This window comes from Balearica regulorum, chromosome 1, assembly GCF_011004875.1.
Source record: "Balearica regulorum gibbericeps isolate bBalReg1 chromosome 1, bBalReg1.pri, whole genome shotgun sequence".
NCBI classification, from domain to species: Eukaryota; Metazoa; Chordata; class Aves; order Gruiformes; family Gruidae; genus Balearica; species Balearica regulorum.
In genome coordinates, this window is record NC_046184.1 from 153418766 (window position 1) to 153440808 (window position 22043).

The 22043-nt window shown below is 41.7% G+C and overlaps 1 protein-coding gene across 5 annotated transcripts in view; it reads right to left on the reverse strand.

Annotated features, from left to right (window-relative positions):
- The window catches only part of ARHGEF7 (Rho guanine nucleotide exchange factor 7), a 129255-nt gene that overhangs the window by 91879 nt on the left and 15333 nt on the right, over nt 1–22043 (reverse strand). The gene's annotated exons all lie outside the window — the stretch shown is intronic.

The following is a 22043-nucleotide window of genomic DNA, read 5'->3' on the forward strand; positions in this document are numbered from 1 at the left end:
CCAACAGTTTGTGTCTCAGGCACTATCTGCATTTAAAGCCTTAAATGGATTTTTAGACTGCTCTAGTCACTTCTGCAATCCACGTAATTTCAACTTCTACAAAAACCTCACAGAAATTATTTGCACTGCTCAGAGTGAAGAATGACTTCCTTTCCTTTGTTATGACCTTGCCAATTGCTTGCTTTTTTCTGAGTAACTCTTGGCTCCTGTGCAAGCAGAAACAGAAAACAACCTTCCTACCTTCTCCATGCCACCCACCACTGAGACCCTATCGACTTCAGATACTCATCTCTTCTGCCAAAAGAAAAGTCAACACATTTATCTGCAGCTCGCATTGACTCCATTCCTTCCTTTTCGCGTAACAATTTCTGTTAAGTCCTGAAATGGCAGACTATCCCATTTCCTTTAAATATAGCATTTCTCCTGGGCATTGCTAAAAATATAATTCATCTCAATGCTACAACTCACAGAATAGTCAGAAAAGAGTGACCAAGCACAATATCTTTGTGATTTACCAGGACTACATGATACCTGCCAGTTCAAAGAACTCTGATACTAAATTGAAATTTTAACTATAGCGTGCAACATAGTACTTGACACAGCCTCAGTAGTGGAGGAATGGAATGCAGCAAACATGAAAAAAGCCTTTAAAGATCAAGGAAAGAAAGAAGGGAACAGATCCAGAGAAATACACATCAGTAAAGCAAATGCCTAAGCCTGATAAATTGATAAAAGCTATAATAACAAAATTGGTGAGGCTTGCATAAATATGGAAATAGAAAAGAATTAATATTGCTTTGGTAGAAGGAAGTAATCTTTACAAAATGCATCTACGCTCCTCAAAGCAATTAGCTATAAACATAGGGTAGTCCAGTTAACATCATATCTGAATATCCTTTGAAAAGACATCTCATCAAGGGTAGTATTTTAAATAGAGGTAATGTAAGCTAGGAGAACTCCTCTTGAAGATTCAGAGGTGCTCAACAAGTAAGAAACAGTTGTATACAAACGATTGGGTTTCACTATGAAGAGAGTATCAAAAGCATCCCATAGGGACCTGCCTTAGAACCCACACTACTCAACACAATGTGCACGCAATTTCACAAAAGGCATGAAGAGTGAATTTTCTTTGTTGAGGACACAAAATTATTCAAGGTAGTCACAACTTAAACTCACAGCAAACAGCTACCATATGATCTGGTAGACGATCAAATGTTAAAGTGGCAGGTGAAATCCCATCCTAGCAAATGCAAAAACTACCCTCAGTCAAAATAATAAACCCAAACCTTGTCATTATACTTGTATAAAAAAAGAGTTCTAAATTAGCTATTCCCAAGTAAAAGATGATGGTCAGCTAACCAACTTCAGATCAAGGATCAGTCAAGTCATGAAGCCCAAGAGAAACAATACAGGAAAATTAGAAAAGACAGAGGCAACAAACAGATGGCTTTTATTATTTCTGCAGTATCTCTGTAACTTAAACACAACTCTGGTCCATCACAATACTATTAAACAAGAAAGGGTATAGAGATGTATGCTGTTTAAACCCACTGAATTAATTCAATGGTTTTCATACAAGGAAAGAGTAAACAAACTAAAGTGTCCATCTTGGAAAGACAATATGGGATGTAGCAAAGTATACTAGTGCCGTATGAAGTCATGTATAGCACAAAGAAGATCCGTAACATAAGAACAAAATCACTCATTGCCACCAGCTGCAGCAGCTGAATAAACAAAAGGAAGTTTTTATAAAATGCATAATTTAATCCTAGAACTTACTGCCATAGGATGTTGTGAAGGTAAAAAAAAAAAAGATCAAAATAGCTTTGGAAAGCTAATTGGAAAAAACACACATAGAATGAGGTCCATCGAGCTAATAAACACACAATAATACAGATACCATCCCTGACTCCTGAAGAAGCTCCTCAGCTATAGACTATCATAAACTGAGAAGATTTAACAGAAGGTGTCATACTGTATTTTCACCATTTTTTACATCTTTTCTTCCAGTCATCTATTACAGATCCTTATCTCACAGGATAACAAGGTAAACAGACCTTTGATCTGAACTTGCATAATCATCCTTAGGTCATTAAAGGCCATAAAACTATTTCTACTTTTTTTTTTTTTTTTAATCTCCAAAGCCAAGTTAGGCAAAAAAGGTTTGTTATGCTAACTTAGTCACTACAGAAAACCCCTTGGTAAAACACTGCTTGAGCAACAATAATAAGCCTTTATTCCCCAAATTCTCAAAACCACGCATCAGATTTTGTTTTACAACTAATACAGGATTTAAAAGCTCAGTTAAGCAATTGAATAGCCATATTGGAAAATGGAGAAATATTATCATGCGTGAAATTTGAGAAAACATTTTATCCATGTCAGTGCAACTGCACCCTGTTACCCAAAGGGGCAATGCTGACTCAACACCTCCCATAGATGTACCCCACACACCTCCCCAGTGTGGGATCTGGCCACAGGGTAATCAAGGGGTGAGTCAGTTCAGCTACAGAAAGCTTTCCATAAGATCAGCTCATTGAAACAACTCACTCTGTAACTGCACAGTCTGTAGATGTGACACCAGGGAAGTGGCGGAACTGTGACTAAGACCGTGGATTATCGAGAGTTCCCTTCACAAAGGTAGCCCGCAGCTACAGCCTTCTGCTGTAGGAAGGGAAATGTGTGACAAGCCATATTCACCATTAATAGATGCAAACACAGTAATGCTAATATCACTAAGTGCACCACTTGAACATTGACAAGAACTTTGCATCACTTCAAAATTAAACAGTAATTATGTCTAGATTTAAATGACAGCAAGGAGACAAGCAAGAAGGATCAGCTCCATATATCGCTATACCAATACATTAAAGTTATGGCACAGAACAGCAATAACATTGTTACAAAAATTTTGTGTGGTATATTAACACATGGGGTTTTCTCCCACACACACTTAATCTTTGCTATGTAAGTACCACAAAAATCAGCCTCAGTCTAGAAGAACAAGTTATGGATTATTGTACTGACCCATCTTTACAGTTGATACTCTGAAGTTGAGATATTAATGGGACTTCTGCTGGAAGCTCACGATTTTCTCCTACTCAACGTTAAGTACACTGAGTTAAGGATGAGGCTTCAAGTGTAACTGAAGCCCCTACAGGGAAGCACTTAAACCTGAAACTGTCATTTACAGAACACTTTAAGAAGAAAGGATACCAACCTAATCACATGGTGCAACAGCATCCTCAGAAACACAATTCATCACAGACGTCACTGCAAAAGCATAAATGGCTGCAACACTCTGGCATTTAGCATGAGTCTCAGAACAAGTCAAAGAGACCATATAGACCCTTTTCAGATTGTGATCTCCATTACAACACCCCAAAAAACCCACATGTGTGACGTGGTTCAGCCCCAGCCGGTAGCTAAGTGCCGCTCGCTCACCCCTCCCCCGGCGGGATGGGGAGGAGAACAGAAAAACAACGGCAAAGCCTCGAGGGTTGGGATAAGGGCAGTTTACTGGGACAGCAAGGGAGAGGGAAACAATCAGCAACAGTGCTGATAACAGATAGTAACAATGGTGATAACAGAGAACGATTTACTGATCCAACGACCGACCCAACGAACACTCAACCCGTCCTGAGCCACGCCGAGCCCGCCCCTGCCCGACTAGCCCCCTTTTATGGTGAGCATGACGTCACATGGTATGGAATAGCCCCCGGCCAGCCTGGCTCACCTGTCCTGGCTCCTTGGGAAATTAACTCTATCCTTGCCAGAACCAGGACATTATGAAACTCCTGCTGAGGTCACTGATGCGACTGACACCAGTCTTAAGACCTCGATCTTTTAGCCGTAAGATCAGAGTAGATATCCTGTTATTACCAGAGTCATACTGCACTGGAAACATAACTTCTACAAGAGATGAAGTCTGCAAAATATACTGCTGTATTAACATAGAAAATGCCAATGAGGCATAAAGTTCCCAACTGAACTAGAAACAGAAAAATAAGAGGTCATGCGTTAGAAGCAGTAACTAGGGCGGTGATGGTAAAGACCCAGCCTCAGAGGAGTTCAGTACACACAAAAAACCCACCAAGGTGCTCTGCACACGGAAAAAACAGGCATCACGTCAAGCAGTGCCTGAGGTGATGACCTCTCATTTCCCTTGCTTCTTAAAGAAAAGAAGAAGAATGGATACTTACACCTAACCTAGCTGCAAAAGAGGGAAGCGCTTTCCTGTGCGTCCATCCACACCCGAAAGATACAGCCTATGACCTAAAGGTAAGAGGTTACCAGATATCGTGCTCTATCACACATCTAAAAACCCAGTGCAAATAGCGTCTTAAACCGATCAAATAAAAGCAAAGGCTTCTCTCTTGCACGTGAATGAAAACAGTGAAAGTGCTCCAAAGTCACCAAGCTCTCACGAGAGCTGCTTGTGCACTGTGGGGTTGCTCTTGGAGCAGGGGGCAACTGCCACAGTTTTTAACCCGGATTAGGACTGCAACAACACAGAACAACGTGATGCAGAAAGCAATTAAAGCAAGACTTTGTTCTTAGCAAATACAATAGCTAAAAAGATGCAGCTACCTCTTCAGAAGCACAAGAGCTTCCATGTGCAATACCACATTTTTTCCCTGTATCTGGAACAGTGATGATAACGCTCATTTTCTGTATTGTGTTTTATACTTCTCTGGCTAATCCAAATCTCTCCTGGAAGGTCTACGAAGGTATATCTTCCTCCTTCCCAATCAACAAGTGTTTGAAAAGTCTGACTGCTTTCCAAAGTCCTGCTGTTTCCTCTCATATGAAAAACAAGCAATAGCACATGCTGCAAGTAGGAAGAAATGAAATTAAAAGAAAATACAATGGAGTAAAATGTGCCATTCTAGAAGCAGATTGAAAAGTTAAGCAAATCTTTCCTTAAGCATCCATTCCAACAGGATGCTCCAGAAGCATTTAGAAAACAAAGATGTGCTTCCAACAAAGCAGAATTGCTTAAAAATCTCCAGCAACATCCTCTCAAAAAGCTGGAGAGGGACTGTTTATCAGGGAGTGTAGTGACAGGACAAGGGGTAATAGGTTTAAGCTAAAGGAGGGTAGATTGAAATTAGATGTTAGGAAGAAATTCTTCACTGTGAGGGTGGTGAGGCACTGGCACAGGTTGCCCAGAGAAGCTGTGGATGCCCCCTCCCTGGAAGTGTTCAGGGCCAGGTTGGATGAGGCTTTGGGCAACCTGGTCTAGTGGAGGGTGTCCCTGCCCACGGCAGGGGGGTTGGAACTAGATGATCTTTGAGGTGCCTTCCAACCCAAACCATTCTATGATTCTAAGTAACAACAGCAGCTCTGAAAGCAAACATATATAAAGCTACTGACCCACAAAGCTACTACTAAAAAGCACTTCTCGTTTAAGAACAGATTGAAGATGTCTATTTTGTACAATCTGTCTGTCAAGCCAAATTTGTTTTACACAAGCCTTTGCAAGGCTTCTAAATAGCGCACCTTATTCTGTACAAATATTGGCATGGTGACCAATACCACACACCAGATAAAGCAATACACATATAGTAGATACTCCTTGTATTTAGTGCCCTGCAACATAATTGGTTTTAGGGTACTCAGACAATAAATCCAGCTATGAAGATTGCTCTTAAAGCATGCAGCAAGCAGGAGCTTCCACAATACCATTTACCAGCTATAAAAGCACTTCCTTCCAGACAGACATTCACACCATAATCTCTAACACCATCTTTTAAAATGGAGTTACTACAGTTTGCTTCAAATAAAGCCATGATGTAATGTCTGGACCATACCAAAGCAATGCAAGTTCTGCTTCATGACAATTCGCCCCCCTAAACTCCACGATCCTACTGCTTTCTGAACAATTTAACCTACACAGTCCTACATAAAGCCATTGCAGCTTCCGACACAAGACTTCCTTCCCAGTGTGACCTTGCTGCCCCAACTATTGGCCAAGGTATTCTGTCCAAATCTTTCAAGCCAAGAGAACAGATGAGCAGCTGTGCTCTCTGCAAGCTGCTCGAGCAAGTTGTTCTCTGGCTGTCAAACAAGCCACAGCTCACTGCCTCAAAAGGCAGGCTGCGTCTGCTTGCATAAGTTCCCTTAGAGAGACTATTTTAAAAAGGCAGGAAAACAAAGGAGGAGAGAGTTTCATGTTGTGAGGGGAATTTCATGTCCTTCATTAACTCGCAGGAAGAGCACCTGAGGCTTCCTCTTTAGGACTACAAAGCCTCCATATTCCACAGAAGCAAAAAGAAATGTACAAAGATGAAAAAGTTTTCTTAATATTAAAACAGGATTACTTCAAACAATCTCAATGTACCTCACTTCAAGCATCACCACAGTTACCTGAGGGTAGACACTGCCACTGAAAATATAATTATCTCATTTGGGTACTTTATCTACTGAAACTATTAGTATTCAGTAGGCAGTGAGGACACTCCTTGATGAGACTTGCCTTTCCTACTACCAAGAACAGACTCAAACTTCAGAGCAATTACAGGTAGCAATTAGGTGGAATTCAATCCAGCTTCAGGACTTTCAGTAGCAAAGCAAAACCAAGACCCTATTTGAAAGGCTGAGCACTGCAGTACAACATCACCCTAACAGTTCAAGTCTCTTCAAGAAACACTAGTAGATGTCTGACAGGCTTTGTTGCAAATCAGCAGTCTGCAGGAACAGGACCTGGTAGCCCTGTCAATGCTAACACTTTCCATTATCAGATCCTTTCTTTTCTCTTAAGCTTTCCTGAACTTCAAACATTTGAACTAGTATTTTTCTTGCAGTGTATGTGTTGTCCCAAAAGTGGGATCGCTTACCCGGTGTGCAGTACGCCAATATGTGGACAACATATGTGTCTCATGCTTCGCTTTATCATTATCAGTATTTGGTACAGAACTTCCCTATCCTGTCATTACCAGAAATGACACCAAGAAAACATGTTGGCCAGAATTCAACTTCGGGAAATCCAAACCCTGAAACAATTCAGCTCAACAATTTTGCTTTGGAGCAGAATTTTTAAAGGCTCTCTACCCTATCAAAATTCCTTTCCAAAATACAAGAAATTGTCCCCTAGAAAAAAAAAAAACCACCCAATTTTGACCAGCTCAAGACCCTTTGGCTTTGTTTTGTTCATTTCTTCTTTAAACTAGTCTAAACACATGCTTAGGGCAGACTGAGCACATCAGAGATTCACAGAGGAGTCCACTTGCAAAGCATGGAGCAGAACGCTTCCTGGTGGTCTCAACACAGTTTGGACGCTAATACCAAAAGAGGGATCCTCCAAGAGAAAGCAACTGCCCAATTCAAATGCCGTGAAACAAAAGCTAGATCCAGAACTGAGAAGCTGGAGGTGAAAGAATGACATCTTAGCCAAGACTAAGATTCACCTAGTTTTAGGAAACTGTTTTTCAGACGTCTGGGTCCATGCTTTTGTATCCCTAGAGCTACATGCATCCCATCCACCATAGGTCATCCTACAGAGAGACTTCTGTTGTTGACTGTAAAAGGAAGCCTCCATAACTAACTTTAGCTGCGGCCCAGGAGACAGAGCTGAAGGGAAGGGAAGGGAAGGAAAGGATAGTGTTACAGAGAACTGCAGCCTTTGGAAGTCCCACTCCTCCCTAACCACGCTCTCAGCTACAAAGTTGCACCCTCTTGCTCCCACCAGTTTTTGAGTCTATCATCCCCTTCACTGTAACGAATTGATTCTGCTGAAGACTAAAGCAATCCATTTAGTTCTCTGCTGTTTCAAGAGCCTGACCAGCACCAGAGCTGGTCTACAGTAAGTAGCAGGAACAGAGAGAAAAACACCTTTCTCTAAGCAGAGATGACACTGACTTACTTGTCTCTGAGACCTGGGAAATCAGGGCTAGACAGCTGATACTAGGCTAGGAATGACAGGAGGGAGGAAACAATGACACAAATCACTTGTGAAAACCTGCGGAAAGGCAGATCAGGACCTAAAACCCAAATGGGAAAACAAAGCCAACAAGAAAGGAAGAACAGGAGAGGAGAAACATAAACAGTTGTCACAAGCTTGGTGTAGAAACCAAGTCATGTCATCCCTCTGCTACCAACAAATACTTACGAAATGCAGCAGCTGAGAACGTGCCCATCTCTTCTCAGCTCAGCACAAAGAAGAAACCCAAGCTCACCATCACCAGCAGATACACTGATAGTTCAGGTGCAGAGGCTGAGCAGAGAGACAGCAGTTCTGCTCCCACATGTCAGCATGCTGCCACAGGGAGCTCCCCCACCTTCCTTTTTTAAAATCTAGGATCACCTAAGGATGATCTGCATATTCACCATTCAATAATCAACTCTTAGCATTTCCCTCAAGATCTCTGTCCCCATTCACTAGTTAGGACAAGGCTAGTCAAAGGATCAATGAAGAAGCCTTAAAAAAAGGATTTGCCTGTAGGGGCATTTTCCCAGGCCCCAAATCTCTCCCATCCAGGACGTAATCCTACCCACCACATTCAGGCGAATCATTTCACTTTCCTGGATTAAAACCAACTTTAGAAAAATGTGTCCTCGTTTGCAATTTAGTTCCCAAATTAATTGAGTTTGCAAGACAAGGAGGCTGGTGCAGTGGTGGGCAGTGCTAAACTAGCACTGCCACTGAGCCAGAAGCTCACAAAACCTACTCCTTTAGATGCCCATGTCGTTTACTGCAGAAGCCAGAAGGTATGGTATGAAGCCAGCAAACTGTGTGTCTCACAGTGAAACAAGCTGACAGCTATAGCAGAGAAATTAATTTCCTCTATCTGCCACAACATTGCTACATCACTACAAAAAAGTAATCTCATTTCTTTTGAGTTGATCGATTGCTTGTCTCCTTGGCTGCTCAGAAATCAAGGCTTTGAGTTAAACAAGAATTTAAATGAATTTGAGGCAGCACTGCAACTATCCTGCCACTGTGTGCCAGCCCCAGCTCCCTCCTGACCCCCACAGTGAGCCAATTCAGTGGGAAAGAGACCAGGTTAGCAGGGCTACTTCTACCAGCCCATCTCCCTGCACCACCTCACCTCCGAGTCTGCCAAGCACCTGTGCTAGAAGAGGAAGGAAAAGGAGCATGCAAGCAATAGCGTGAGTCGCTGCAATGGGTTTAAGCTACCCTAGGACCACAACCTAGAACCTAGCTTCAGTCTGCTCTGCGGCATTTTTAGTACTCATGGCTGCAACTGAGGTCCAAGGGAGCTGTGTCCAGCTACGGACACTTTAGCCTGCAGCTCAAGCACTGTGAAATCAGGATAATACCACTCCTTCATAAACAGTCTTAAAATCAAATAACAAATAAAGTGTATAAGTGTCTTACACTACTGCGGAAAGCACCACAAAATATCCATGCAGAAACTAATAATTCTGCCTCCAAACTAAGACTTAAATCGTATCCAAGAAAAGTCTGAGACCATCCAACAAACAAAGGAAGAGTACCGAACAGCCTTCCAGATGAAACCAGGCAAGACTAACAGAAAACTGAGCAATTACCTATTATTACAATGAAATTACAGAGGGGGCAATAAAGCTTTTTAGTTTTGCCATGATTTTTCTTTGGTCAAAGACTTAGTGGCATCCACAATAAAAAAGAATTTGAGGAGAGCATGGTACACAAAAGTCAGTCTATGGTTGTTCTGGTCCTGAAATGCTTTTACGCTACAAAGACAAGTACCCCACTTACCTACTTAGCAGCTAAACTAATAGAAACATCGATTTATTTACACCTATGCAAAACAAGCCCAAATTGCACACTTTTGAGTATGTCAGTCAGGAAAAACAGCCCACAGCATTTTAAGTTAGAATATTCTCTCATTTCTATCTCAAAGAGTACTTCCTTGACATCTAAGATTTTTGGACTGTTCTAAAGGCACATCTACATTTTCTTCTGCATTTGCTGACAACAGCTATAAATAAAATTACAGTCATTCACTTAATTCTGAATTATATACTGACATTTGAAAATTAGATACTTCTAGCAAGCAATATTAACAAAAAATTAGGAGATAAGCCATCTTAATAAGCAAGTACAGGCAGGAAAGAAATCAACAAACTGACAGGCATCTTCGAAACTGCAGAGCCCTCCAAGCCAACTAATTAACTTAGGCCATAAATAATACCTAGATGTGGTCAATTTAACTATGAGCAGTTTACAATATCAAAGTCAGCTAATTACAACAACTTCCTATCATAACAATGAAGAATTGCTCTTTCAGTTTCACTGCCAAGTACAGAAAATACTTTAGCTGTATTTATACACGAAAGTTATCTTTTGCAAAATGTTCTTGTGACACCGGGGTGAAGAACTAGCCTAAGGCAAAGGGTGTGAAAATGCGTTTTCTTGTAATTTACTTTATGCTGCTCACAAGCCTGCAGGGTGGATGGATTTAAATGGCCTATTTGAATGATTTGATTAGTATATATTAACATCCTGTTCTATATTTGTAGTTCAAGCACTTTCCTAAACATTGAGTATCAATACTGAGGAAGAAAAAGTGGGAGATTACCCTGTCTCCACACATTTAAATGCTTTAACGTACTTGAGAACAAAGAATTTGATCAAGTGACAGGAAATGAAGAACTATGTCATCATTTCTGCACTGAGGCTGCTTTTAGACAAAACACGGTAATCAGTTAAAGTGTACATTTTGAAGGCACTCTATGTAGCTAATAAACATACAGAACATGCAAGAAAAAAATGTTTCAACATGTTTTGCATGGAAAACCAATTAATTTAACAAATAGGAAGAAGTATTTGTGCCTGGTGATTTAAAACAAACTGCTTCTAGGCACCTGCTGCTAACAGATTTTAGAATTAGGAACTGTCTTTTTCTGAAACCTCATTTTTATTCATTAATTAAGTGAACAAGTGTGGGGGCGTGGGGTGTGATAAATTCCACCCCTTCTCTCAGTCTCTTTGCTTTGTACTGACTGAATGAACTCACAACATTTGAAGAATAGACTGATCCAGCTGAAAAGTAAGTAAAGGTCTATTTATTTTAGGTGGGGCTGCTGCTGCCAAAAGAGGAGGTCCCAGTCCCCTCCCTTCTGTGCTGTGTCCTTTGTGCCATAGTCACTCAACTGACCCACTCTGATCCAGTTCAGGGGGGCAGTTACACTAGAAGAAAAAAAAAAATGTAACCCACCAGAGACTGGCAGGGAAGCAGTGAACAGTTGACTGGGAGTCTGGCAGTTCATCTAAAAATAGAGCCAGGGGTGTTTCTGCTCATATTTCATTAGAAATAAATATGAAACACAGCATAAACTCATCCAGATGAAGTAAAAATAATACTCAGGCAGTACATGCTTGCTGCCAGAGTTGTAAGGAAAGTCGACACAGAATTGGTGGATGTCTGGCTAAAGGTGTTTCCATTGCAGCTCACACTAATCTCAACCAGGGTGCTGCCCCTGCAACACTGCTCCCTGACTAACCAAATCAGCCTCCCCCCTTTACACGGACATGCTTGAGCAATTGTCCATCAATGTGATTCTCAAAAATAATTTGTTTGAAACTCAGAGCAGGATTTCTAACTCCATCCAGACATCTGCTGAGATACATGGAGCAGCTCTTAACAGGTGTCCCTAATGCCCCCCTTCACCAAGCCTGGCACTCAGACCCTGCGCTGAGGCAACCTGGCTCACCATCCCATTGGCAGTGGGCTTGGGGAAGCACAATTTTCTATTATTGTTGGGTTGGGTTGTTTTGATGGGGGTTTTTTTGGGGGGGTAAGGGAAAGGAGGGTTGGATTTTTTACAGATTTACTCAGCCAGGTGGCTCCTGAAGGCAGCTGGCACATGTGAGAACCAGCACAAGATGAAATGGCCACAGCAGGGAGATCGGGGAAAACAAAGGCCGGGAGCAGACCTCCTTTTGGCAGCAGCAACCAGCTAAATTGGCTTTGTCACAAGTCAATTCACCACCAGTTACCCTTACACTGAACCACCAATAATCCCACCATCAAATATTTTTGTGCTATTTCAACTGAATTTCATTTTCCTGCTTCAGAGGAAGCTGCCTAGCACACAGCTACACATGAAGCGCTCAGCACCCCTGGAAGCTCTGCTCTGCCATGCTCAGTCGCTGCCAGGCAGGTGGGCAAAGGGAAAGTATTAAAGTATTTTAATCAGCACTCAAACTCTGCCCTAGGACACCCAGAGTCGTGGTACTTAAATTTTTTCAGAGGAAAACTTGATGGAGAAGACAAAAAAAAGAAAAAAAAATGTTAGTGCTTTCAGCACAGAGACCAGAGTCCTATTTAGACAAATCTCAGCACACTTAAGTCACCCTAAAAACTGAGGACTATTTAATTTGTTCCAATACCATTAAAGAAAAATGCTCCTCATACACCCCCCTTCCATTCATCTGCTGAGTGACCTGCATGAAGGAATCAAACCAGTTAAGGCCCCTTTTTTGGGGAGACAGGAAAAAAGGGAGGGATAATTTAATTAAAGCTAGGGCAATGGTTTGTTTTTCAGCAGTGCCAGCCTAAGAGGACAAGAGCTACTGCTTTTGCTGGCACTTCCAGCTAATAATCCCCTAAAATCATCGTGCAAAACAGCCTAGGGTAAAGCAAGAGTGGACATCACAGGATGAAAACTTGATCAGGCAGGAATTTCACAAGATATTTAACAAGTATATATCTGGGAAAAAAAACTATTAAGCATGTCATCACCACGTTCTCACTAACCACCGCTAGTCTTCTCTCTGATAACCACTGTAATGCCTTCCTCCTCAAGGAAAACAAGTCAGGGGTAGTGGGTAGAAAATAAAACAGAGGGGAGCAGGGAAATAAAAATTAAATATATATATATTAAAATCACTCTGCACTACCAGGAGAGGATCCACAAAGGTGGCCTTCACAAACAAGAAGTTCACTGGCTAGTAATGGCACATATCTGTTGTCAGGTTTTTATCCCCTCCTCTATTTTTTCCTTTATTATTTCACCTCCTAAGGCAGTTGCACTACTACACTCTACCTTTCATAGGGCTGGTGAAGCAAGTAGCATTGAGGATTTTGAGCAAGGGCTTGGCTCAGTTTTTAATGTTTTGTTTCTAAATCGAACTCAAAGGCAACTGCTACTTAATAGTTTCTAAATATTCTACTACATTCAAAGTAGTGCAGCCAACTGGATGATGAAATAGAGCAATGCTCTATGCTGTGCAAAATACACAACAGTCAAAAAAATGGAAGAAGTCTTTTGACTTCAGCTGAAGTTTAGATGGGAGAAGGATCAATCAGGATTTCATCTGCTAAATAAGAGGCTCTAGCCCCAACCCTCCAGCAAGAACAGGGTACTCTGAGAACCTCTGCCCCCCCCGTCCACTGGCCCCAAAGGCGAAGAGGGCAGCTGCAGTGCTGCCCAGACAGGCAGCCACCCCAGGACAGCCCAGAAGGGATACACACCCCTCTTGCCGAGCCACGGGTGCTCAAGCTCATGTGTTTGCGCTTGACCCACAAGATGGCACTGACACTTTGCTCCCTCTTTTTTTCCTCTCTCCCTGCCTCCCTCTGACACCAGGCTCACCACTGGCCCTGGACCGATTCAGAGAAGGACTGCCACCTACTGAAACTTCCCACACAGCGACGTTCCCTCTTCACCTGCCCTCAAGTTACTTAAGAGCTAGATCCTACTGGCTTCATTAAACAGGTAGGCAATGTACTGAGGCACCACGGCTGAAGACAGTTTATTTTCAGTAACAAGAGTCTGAAGTTTTCAGCCCTACAATTTTCTCTGTTACCTAGAATTTTTCAGTATTTCCTGAAAAACCTAAGACCTGGAAAAATCTAGCAGCGTCAAAAAAACATGATGGTTCCCACGCAGGCAGACTCCAGCTTTCAGCAATACTGACAGGACCGGCCCAGCATCTGATAAGACATCTAAACACAGTTAGCTACAGCAAAATAGAGGGTTCAAGCTGAAACATGTCAGAGCCAGAGCTATCTGGATATTCAGCTGAATACAGTAAGATAAGATTAACTTCCCTCAAGGAAAACTCACCATATTCTAATATGCCTTTTCCTTTCAGTTAGAGGAAGTGAGCAAGGCCCTTTTCTCCTCTCATCAACACTATGTTGCAAAATCAAGCCTGTGAAACCTCACAGCAGAGTGCATATCACCTTTCCCACACATGCAAGCAGAAGTCAGGAACAGTTGCAAAGCTGGAAGCATTTAAGAATTCAGAGCAAGTCATAGAAGACCTAGATTTGATGTTGCATCATTTTCACATAACTGAGGTGATTTATGTTGACTCTTAAGTCCCAAGTAAAACCAAAAGAAGATTCTGCTGAGATCACAGTAAACAAAAACAGTAGCCTGTTTTGCAGAGCTGGACTCTCTTCTGTGAAGTCCTCATCTTGGGTAATCTTCAAAGCAACCATTCTGCTAGAATTCCTCCCTTGCTAAAGGGATGCAACATTGTCAGTTGTCACAAGAGGAGAGTTTTCCAAGTTCCTGCAGAGACAGAGCACTGATGTCTCTTCCACTGCAGGATGCACATCAGCCGTGTGAGGACCTTATCAGTCCAAAAGCGTATGTTAAAAACATGCAATGCTATGTCATTAGATCTGCAGGTACTCAAGTTTTCTTCACAGACAATACCACCACCTACGACACAGTCTGTATAGAGGTAGTTCTTTTCCTCTTCCTCTGTCACACACAGCGTTGGGAAATTCAGCTGACACCTAATAACAAGGTAACTGTGTTCAGTATACACAAGTGTAGCTGTAGAGTGCAAGCTTTATCTCCATTTCTATTTTCAGTACGTTTGCCAGCTAAAAAATTTCTTACAAGTCTTCAAAACTATTCAAGGGGGGGGGGGGGGGAGAGGGGGCTAGGGAGTCCAAGTTCAACTTCAGAAGTCATTCTTAAAAACCACAACAGCAACCAACAAGACCATAGCCATCCCCGTGAAGGAAAAAGGCAGGCAGGCCCTGACACATGCACAGACCTGCTTTCTGAAATGCATTTCACTGCTCAGCACTCACCTCACAGCAGGTGCAATGCTGCCCCAACGCCATCTCCAGTCCCCTCTCTCACCACCCAACCTACCGTACCTGCTGCCGCTCCTTTGTGAGGAAGGATGGAGTGGCTCACCTGCTCTCCTCCCAGGAGCTATCTTCACACCTCGCATCCCCACTACTCCTGCACAGCTTGCTTCTTGCTCAGGGCTGATCAAAAGTCCCTCCTCCCACAGCTCTCACCCTTCAGAAAGCCAGCAGATGAGCCCTTCCTCACTGTGCTTCACACCAAAGAGCTGGAGGGCAGGAGAGGGCTAAAGAAATTAGAGAGCAAGAACTCCTCTGACAAATCAAGAGAACAGTGTAAGTCAGCAAACAGCCTCTGCATTCTTTCCCTTTTCTCTCCCTCAGGGACTCCGAAGCTCTGACCCAAACCCTCCTCCCCTCCAGCCTTCTCTACCCACCCTTTTCTCCCCATTTTCCTAGTTTCCATGCTTTCCCTCACATGATTAACCCCTCTTCTATCAAAGAAGCACTGAAACCCTTTTGTGAAAACAGTTTTCTATATTTGAGCATAAGAGTACAATGCTGAAATCTTCTGTGCATTCTAGATTAATAGTGCAATACATTTTAATTGCTAGATGAAGGTTCATTTTATTCTTACAATCCAAATGAATGCCACAAATGAAGCAGTTACACAGAGGCCTCTCCCAAACCACACAGCAACTCAATCACAAAATTACTCTGAACAGATCTATACCAGATAACATTTACAGCAAAGTGCGGTGTGTCACTGCAACTTGTCTTGTACATACTGACCTCGGAAACATGATTTGGATCTATTTTGACTCGCCCTCATGCACAGTCCACGCAGTGAAGACCAATAGATCTGCACCTGTGGCAGATTGACTGTGCCAGACAGACTCTGTACATGCACACTCACATTTTTGCGTTCAAAGTATCACACCAGCGTGCAATATAAAAGAATTGGCAGGAATGAAAATATTTATGGTCCAATTCAAAATTTATTATTTTTTACTTGGGAAATATTGAATACAACCATTAAGTAGCCAGAAAATACTAGCACATTCCCCAACCATGTTTGCTACAGTACTACTTACAAAGGCACACACTTTTAATCTACTTTTTGTTATTTTCTAGCTTTTTTTTTTTTTTTAAATCTTCTTAAAAATTTTCAACATCAGGTGCTTTTGAACACTTACTCCAGTAAGGAGAAGCATTCTTCCTATTTAATGAAAGCCACTGGAATGAAGCGATAACACAATACCATGCTACTGCTGATGCAAGAAGCTTGGCAGAACCACAAGAAATAAATTCTCATGGGAAGAGAAGGAAGGTTTCAGTGAGCAGGGAACAGTGTGAGGATCTGAATTGCTACCACACACATTCATGTTTTAGACTGTGTTTTACTGGAAAGAACTCTAACAGCTTTTGATACTACCATTCCTCCCTGTCCAACACCATATATTCCTGCCTCTCTGTGTCACCTCCTCAGCTACCATGACACCATGCATGAGTGGTATACGAGATGAAGAATTGGTTTGACCTTAAAAAAAAAAAAAGACTACTTTTCCACCACTCTATTTGTAAGACACTCTTAAAATAGTATTCAAAGCCTTCTCCTCAATGGAAATACAAAGAATTGGTAAACACAGGAAACCTGGTCACAGTCCTAGAGTACTTGTGTATCATAAGAATCCTTCACATCATAAAAATAAGCCATTCTATAAAAGTAACGTAAATAGTCAAGTAACAGCATCTTCCTGTCTTAGAAAGGTTCCCAGATGTGCTAGCATGGCCTTCTAATCATGCAAGTCAGGCTGTACTTATCTATTATATGTGATGAGCAAAACAGACCAAAAAGAAAAGACCTGAGGACAAACTGCATGAAACACTGATTTTAAGAATTGTCATATTAACACATAAGAGAAAGGACAGAAGTTGGGGGGGGGGGGGGGGGCAGTAGTCATGTCTTGGAGGTCAATATGTACAAGGCGAGTTGCAGTGACACACCGCTCTTTGCTGTAAATATTATCTAGTATAGATCTGTTCTGAGCAGTTCTACAAATAATTAGAAAACTGGGGCGGGGGGGGAATACAGTAGATATATCTTTAATGAAAGACCTAACTTCTTTGTACGATTTTTCCCTTTTGAAAAATCTACCAGTAAGATCTCAGACTCCAAATAAAACTTTCCAATGTGTCATCTGTAAGCAAAGAATGGTAATTTTAAAACACCAAAATTCTGGAAAACATTTATAACAAAGAATCACGAAGATGTTCGGCCACAGCATTCAGCAGTGCACCTTCTGGATTAGAAAGGCATTCCATTGGAATAAAACCAAGATCAAATCTAAAGAAAATACTGTTCTTGATAAAAAGAGACAATAGTCTGAATAAGGGCTGAAAGGAGTAGGTGGGTGATTGAATTTCTATATCATCATCAGATTGGCCTAAAGCTCTTCAGTACTAGAATCCTAGCCATTCCCAATTCACTAACAGAAGTGAGCTAAGTCCATCCATCTATGCTAGCAGCTTAACTCTACACCTTCCTTACACAAATACGTCTTTGAGAGCCAACTTGCAAAATACCTTTCCAAGGCCACAATGGTGGTAGGACTGTAGCCAGAATGATCTAAAGAAGTATGCAAGGCTCAGGGAAGAGGAGCGTCACCTAATAGATGAACTGCTATGGTTGGGGTGGGTGTGAGGGAAGCAGACAGACATGCAAGCTCGCTCCCAAAAGATTAGCTGGTCTAACAGAATGGCAGTGGCACCCATTGCAAACTTTTCCCCGAGGCTAGAGCTGTATTACAGACATTTGTATGTCTTGATATAATTGATAGCTCTTCAGATTTAATATCCCAAATTTGCATGTGGTGTTCTGAACCTTAACGGCAAAACCTTCTTATGAAAGAGATTTAATAATAAACAAACAAGGGATCTTCTTAGACTGCATGAGACTGCCAGGTTTACTTTATTTCTTCCTTGGTTAGTTTACTGTAGAAATAAAATCCTTGTTTCGGCATTGCTGCCTCTGTAATAAAGTGACCATCCTGAATCACAGAGGCAAGCAGGTCTCTTGCCAGGAACCGAAAAGGTTCTCAGATCTGTGGTTTGTCTATCTTTTCCCATTTGCCAGTTGCTATTGTTCTGATCAGTATAAGTCAGAAATACAAAACGTTTTTGAGCTCAAGAAACCTGTTAACATTAGATACTTGCAGACAAGCAGGCATTAATCTTTTATTTGATGAAAGCCAGCAGAAAAATGCTGCAAGACACTACTCATGGAATTTGATCACATAGAGCTTGGTATTGTCCACAGGATATATTAACTGTTCTGCCCTTTAAACAACACACTAACACAATTTTCTATTAACCTATTTTTGCTTATTATTCTACATTTAATTGCTCCCCAAACAAACTTCTCTGCTGTTGACCTATACAGCAATTTCGCCAGAGCCTCTTTTTGGCCCTGCAAGCTGTCAAGCAGCTCTGGTCAAAGAATGAGGGAAGACTGCATCATATTCAGGAAACTGAAACTCCTTTGAAAGAACAAAATTGGAGTAACATGACACAGGTACAAGACAATCATGACAGCAAAACTCATAAGGGCTCAGATAGGAACAAGTGGTCCGTGACCATCACCTTTTCATTTTCTTCTCTTTTGCCAGACTTCCGTAGAAGATACTATATACCTACAATGAATTCCACATCAACTATACATATCCACTCATATTCTTTGAGAACAGAGTCCATCACGTACAACAACTGCCTAGGACCCTCTTTCGAAAAGCAGGTCATTCTTCTCAGAAGGAAGTACAGTTAAATGTTTTCCCACCCAAAGATAAAACTGTGAAGGAAAACAGCGTTTAAACCAAAGATGGTAAAAGCAGCATACAGCGAATATCCTCTGCCCAAGGACAAAGTGCACAGTAAGTTGTGAACTGACAATGTAGGCAGCTATTCTACAGTCCCTTCTATCCACACAGACATTCATCATAGGCAGTGAAGCTTCAAAGTAGAATAAACTACTCGACATTACAATTATCCTAAGCAAACACTAACAGCTTCCAGAATAGAAAAACAATATGGAGTTGCAAATTCAGTTCCTGGTTGAAGTCTTAGGAACATTTTGTCATTAATCGTTCTCAGCTCTTTGTATCCGCACACAAAAAACCTGTATTAAAAAAAAAATAATCAAACCAATACTCGCAGAACATTCTCCTGGTTATTTCTTCAAATTTGCTCTGCTTTACCAACCCAGATTTCATCTCACAAAGGATTGTTGCAAGCTCCAGATTAAGTACTCTTTTTGCTCTGGAACACTTAAACATCAAAAAATAATAGGGAGTGTGGGAAGGGAGCCACTGGTTTCTTCTGAGGAATAGCAATCCTTCTCATTAGAAATTTAAATATCCTTTCTGAATATCCTATTATCTTTCTAACAGACCAGACTTACTGGAAAGTAAGAGCAAGAAGATAAGAACAACTTTCAAACACCAGAACACTTCCAACCAACAAAGTTTCTCATCTCCACCCCTTATTTTTAGGATAGGAAGACAACACCAATCATGTCCTCTAATAAAAGGACACCACAGAGGAAAGCATCTCAGAGAAGCCATCTACTGCTGTGCAATTTTCCATTAACCATAGCAGTTTATCAAGTCCTCAAACATGCCATAACAAAGTCTCCAAAGCTGGAACCATACAGAGCTCCAGCAAGGCAAGGAGCTCTGACACAGTTTTGTTAAAATACAATTCTGCTATTTCTAAGATAAGTTCAGATCCAGGAGCAAAAAGTGCTTGTGCAATGCTGAACCTAGGCTAACCAAATCAGTACTGTGTTTCTAACCACACTCACAAAACTACACACTGAGGAACCACCCGATCCAACCACATATAACACAGATTCAGTGTCAGGCTCAAGTGCACCGCTTGTAGAGCCATGCAAAACTCCACACCGGGAAGTACTTATTAGGAAAAGCATTATATTAGTGCACAGAACAAGGTCACATCTCCCCACACCACTCTAGAGCTTCCTCTGATACCTGTATTATCCAAATGCTTCTGCTATTTAAGGTATCATACACATCCACCACTTTGTCAAATATTTATACTCACCATTAACTCTTGATTAGCTAATCTGCCCTCTCTGAAAATATCCCCTTCACCGCTTCCAAAGACACTCTTCACACACTTTGCTCGGTACAATCTCTAAACCTGATCGCAACTGAGGAAGCATTACGTAGACGCTGCACAGAGGAGCTATGGCATCTCCCCAGCTCCCACAGTGAAGAAGGCAGAGATCCACAAGGTCTGACTCACGCTTTCTTAAAGGAGACGGGAGAAGGAGCCCAGGATTAGCGGATGGCCGAGAGGCCCCTGCCAGCTACTTGCTGGTTGAATCTGGGTCACCATTCCTCTCATCTTTGGCCACAGCTAGGGGGTTGGAAAAAATAATGAGAAAACAACAGGGAATGGCCAACGTACAAGCTGTAAATACACACACAAGAGGCTCCGTAAGCCCAAACATTTGTGCCCCTTCCTGCCAGCCTCTCAACTCTTCTGGTAGTTTGGAAGTGATTCCTGTTCCAACATGCTGAGCTGGAAGCTCCTGCAGCCAGTTACCTCCACGTAAGAAAGGAGTTTCCGGCAATCTTGCTGAGAAGCCCCTGAGGCCAGGTTAACAATTTGACTATGCCCAAAAATATTCAGGCTCTGAGAGTAAGACCATTTTCATCATTTTTCTTCACTTTCTCGTCACTCCGAGGAAAAGAGATGACACAAGCTCTCCGCAACCACAAAAGGGAGACCAAACTGCAATGCCGTGACTATTCCCAGCCTGTCACAATTGCAAAAACTTCAGTGAGAGACCTGATGCAGGAAATGAGGAAAGGGGAGGGAGGGATATTAATGGTATTTTTTTCCCTTTTGCTTTAACATTTGCAATACTCAATTTATTTCTGAATTGAGATTTGAAGTGCCTTCCTCACCAATCCTCTCTAGGTCATGCATGCCTACTACTTGAATTTTAGATCAGCTCTCACACAAATGTTCAAAACATGAAAAACTTAATGCAGTCCTAAAAAAGACAAATGGAGAGCTGGCTGCTTAAAGGCAAAAAAAGAATGCTTGACAGAATGCAAAGTTCACTCCAGAACCTGGTTCCTGAGTATTTTAGAACTTAATTTGTTTTTTGTCTCCCAGCAAATCATAGAAAATTCTCTATTTATTTGGAGGAGGGTGGAAGAAGAAAGGCAGGTAAGAATGCAAGGTCTTATTTCACAAGGAACAGCACTAAAAGCTTTCTTAATTTCCATCTATCCCAGTGACAGAACCTAAGATTAAATGCAAGTCCTGTAAGTATCATTAATTTCACTAATGCTACTTCACTGTTTAGAGGCCTCAGGAAAGCAATCTGACTCTTTCTAATAATATTCTGCTACTCCCTGGCAAAATTACGGGCAGGACCAGAGGTACGGTAAGAACCTGAGCGCTAATTAAGGCAACACTTCACTAATTTAAGTTCAGAAGCACTAGAAACCATTTTTTCCACCCAAAAAACGCCTCTAAGAACTGAGATTACAATACTTCTCGCTTTCCAATGCAAAGAAGTTGCAACCTGTTTTTAAATCGCATCGGTTCCTTCCCACGCATGCACATCAAGTAAACTTGACAGCAGCATGTACTTGCTATAGCTAAATATACCGGTAATATATGACTACCTAATTTGCAACCCTGCAAACACATGTTTGGAAAAGATGGCAGTTTGCTGGGCTTTTATGTAACGTTAATTTAAACGGAAGAAACGGCACCTACCATTTTTCTTAATTAGCATTTCATTTCACTGTTACCAACTTAATTTCCGTAAGCCAACTCCAGCGCTTCAGAAACAGTTTCACAAATAAATCAGACACAATTTATACCTTTATTACCGACGATCCACTTGAACAGAAAAGCAAAGGTTTTACCCGCACCGGAGCCAAACCCCTCCCTCACCCCCGGCGCACGGAGCCCCGGCAGCATTTGCCCGCTTGACAC